Raw genomic sequence first — 3783 nt, 5'->3', positions numbered from 1 at the left:
AACCATTCTGTTGCGCGCTATAATTTGTATAAACCCATTGCATTTTGGTGATTGGATTGGATTTAATTAAATGTGTCGAATTGAAATAAGTTAGTTAATATGGTCAACGATTGACAAAGTATAGCTCAAATTACATGGTACTTATGTTTATTAAAATTAATTTTGATGATACGGGATATTAATTTAAATATTAAATTAATTTGGAGGGATTAGTCATTTTTATAATTAAAGTGTGGGGTGGGGGAACTGAACATCAAACCTCAAAGTTGATAGTACAAGCATTTTTATCATTTTTAAAATTACTATAAAATATGTATTTAATCATTCAAAATTGACTTTAATAATATCAAAATTGTGTTTAAAAGTGTAAAATTAAATATTAAATTTATTTTGAGTGATTGAAGACATATTACGAAGTAATTTTAAGCATCTCAAAAATGATTTTAACAGTTTCAAAATCACTCCCAAATATGTCCTAAATATATGTTTATAATGATTTTAAATATGATAAAATTGATTTTGACTATTTGAAATTTACTATAAAAAAATACCTAATGTAGAATCAAATAACAAACAAGAAAAAAGAAAAAGGGGAAATATGAAGACCCAAGGAAAAAAATATCTCCAAATTATAATCATGGTTTGATTTGTTTTCCAAGTGAAATTTTATTTGGAATATTCACAAAATTTTTCAAGTTTAACAAGGTAAAATATATTATTGATCAAGATAATAATTATCATACAGGAAAAAAAAATCGTGTATCCAAAAGAATTTTTTTAATGATAAAAAGAACTATAGGAATTTTTAATAAGTCAAATAGGAAAATGAATTAAAAAATTTATAATTAACCATAAAATATTATCGTCTATTTGTGATACAGATAGATATAGATAATAATCTATCGTTGTATATTATGGATGGATTGTGATATTTTACTATTATGTATAAATATATTTTTTTATCAATTTTATCATTTAAAATAATTGTCTTTTTAATCAAAACAAAAATAATTCAGAACAAATGAAAGTTAATATTCACTATCATTATGTTTGTAAAAGAATCTACACAGTAATTAGGAAAATATGTTACATTTTGTTTTAGAAAATAAAATATTTATTACGCAATATCGTTTTAATAAGGGATTTTGACATTAAAAAAAAACTATCTTTTGACCATATATTTTCATAAATATTTTTAAATTTTATTTTTTCAAAATTTTATTTTTTATTTATGATTTTACCATTTTTTCCATTTATTTATATCCAAATTTTATATGTTTTCCTATTTACGAAGCTACTTTAATGAAAAAAAAGTATTTAATATAATTTTTTCCTATTTTTCGGTTAAAGAGAAACAATGCATGTAACTTTTTTCCTTTTCCAATCTGGAGAGAGAAAATGCATTTAGGGGCGTTTGACAACCAAGTAGAGTTGGGTTGAGTTGTATTTTTTATCAACTTTATGTTTGACAACCAACTTTAAATATTGGTGGGGTTAAGTTAGTTATTTTACCAACTCACCCAACTCTCTTCAATTCTCTCAACCTCCAATGTTTTTAATAGTTCCACCCATCGATCTCTGTTGGCGATTACCGCTACCACACTTAGGCGACATACTCCGATAACCACCTTCGGGTGGCCAACTCCGAGCTCTGGTAACCACCTCTGATGAAACTCCAGCAACCAATTTCGACAACCACCTTGGTAAAAAAAAAAAAAAAAAAACTCTGACTTCCACATTCGCATGACCAACTTCGACGAAGAACTTTGAGCTCCACCAACCATCTCCGATAACAACTCTAGCAACTAACTCCAACGACTACCTTCGCACAAGCAACGTAGGCAACATACTCCGCCTACTACCTTTGTATGTCCAACTTCGACGGCCACTAATAAAAATAAAATGGTGGGTTTAATTACCCATCATTTTATCACTCTCATTCTCACCCATTTTTCCACATATTTTCATTACTGTCCAAACTCCCTCAATTACTTTGTTGTTTCTTTCCTCTCATGCTTTTTTCACATTTATTCCCCTTCTCTCATTTTCTCTTTTCTTTTGTCACCTGGTTCGTCTTTCTCATTTTCTCTCTTCTTTCTCTGGTCTAGCTTATATGAGTTTTATTTTCCCTTTTCTTTTTGAAATCCCTCTTTCTCTTTTTTGATTTTCTTTCTATGGTTGTTCTTTTAGATCTAGTTATTCTTCTTCTATTTCATTTTCTTCTTAGATCTAAAAAACATTACATAAGACATCTTATTATTGTTTCACTAAACAAAAGTTCAACAATATATTTTAAACAACCTATCCCTTGATGTTTTCAAATATTACATAATTCTAATGAAATTATGGAATTTAAAATTATGACTCAAGTGTTTTTTTTTTTATTTTTTAAAAAAAAGATAGTTTGTACACTGATGCAACATAATAGTAGAAAAAATAGACCTCAATATTTCTAAAATAATTTCACTAGTTTAGAAAAAGGTAAATCCATATTCCACGAATGGGTAAAAAAAGACTATCTAATAGTTGGTTTTATTATTTAAATTGTAAGATTTTAGTTTGTTTTTAAGATTAACATTTAAGTTGTTGGGAATATCCTAAACTCGCAGTTTGTAAATGTTGTTAACATATTTTATTTATCAATAAAAATCTTGTTAAGTATTTTATTCAATAAATTACTATTGATATTGCATCCTTTTATGAAAATCCAATAAACTAATATATGGCTATAACATGAATATTTTAACTTTATGTGGCGACATAAGAGTGTTGGAGTTTGTGCCTTAAAGTCTCGTGTCATGTAGTTTGTAAACAACTTTGTAAGAACACTTGTGATGTATAATATATATGATATTTACTTCACTTCTTGACTTTGCACATTTAGATGTTTTTATTTTACTATAATCAATAAACTTAATATCCCTGGTTGTCTTTATGTAAATTAAGCATATATGTAGTGACATACAAGTGGATCATGTCTTAAGTGATAACCAAAATAGTTTGTAGTATACGGATATAGGAGGAAAATCTTATCCTGGTAACACTACGGACGCGACCTGCTTTGTGGAATTGTTACAAATGTTGTGACTTGTCACAGATGGTTTGATCCTGATCATTCGTGTAGTGGACATGCGAGCGGGAGCGTCTTATACAAAGAGTTTGTATAAGACCTAACCTCGAAGTGTTAATGTTTCGTCATATAACTCCATCCATGACTGAGACTTCACTTTACTAGGATGACCATAGGTAACATGACCTCAATCTTGAGTGAGTTGGGAACTTCTGCCATTGAGGGCAATCCTTTGATTTGCATGGGTACAGGTGGCCAGAGCACCGACTCAAACCTATCACTTTGGGGATTCGTCTGATTTGGGAGCTGGGAACTCAGTTTCATAAGATGGAGTTCACTCCTTCCCCAAAGCAGGGGTAAGTAGATAGATTACTCTCTTAAGGGCTGATCCTGGGGCTTGAACGACGTGGCATCACACACCTTCTCATGGCCCAAGAGGTGTTCACACATAGTAGAACTATGTTGTATTATTCATAAGAGGGATTGGTGGTACTTAAGAAGGAAGATGTAATTACAGGGGCAAAAATAAAAAAAATAAAAATTGGCCTACTGTAATTACGAGCATCTGTGAAGGGTCATCGTGCTGATGATTGGTTATATCTAATGGACATAGAAATATATCTATGGCAAGAAGAGTTCAACTGTCGGTCTTTAGTGGAACGCCTGGCAGTTAACGGATAGTAGATATCGTGACTAAAAAGTTTAGTCAGCTA

Source organism: Benincasa hispida, chromosome 1, assembly GCF_009727055.1.
Source record: "Benincasa hispida cultivar B227 chromosome 1, ASM972705v1, whole genome shotgun sequence".
NCBI classification, from domain to species: Eukaryota; Viridiplantae; Streptophyta; class Magnoliopsida; order Cucurbitales; family Cucurbitaceae; genus Benincasa; species Benincasa hispida.
The sequence above is the reverse complement of the archived record's forward strand: the minus strand, read 5'-3'. Positions refer to the sequence as shown.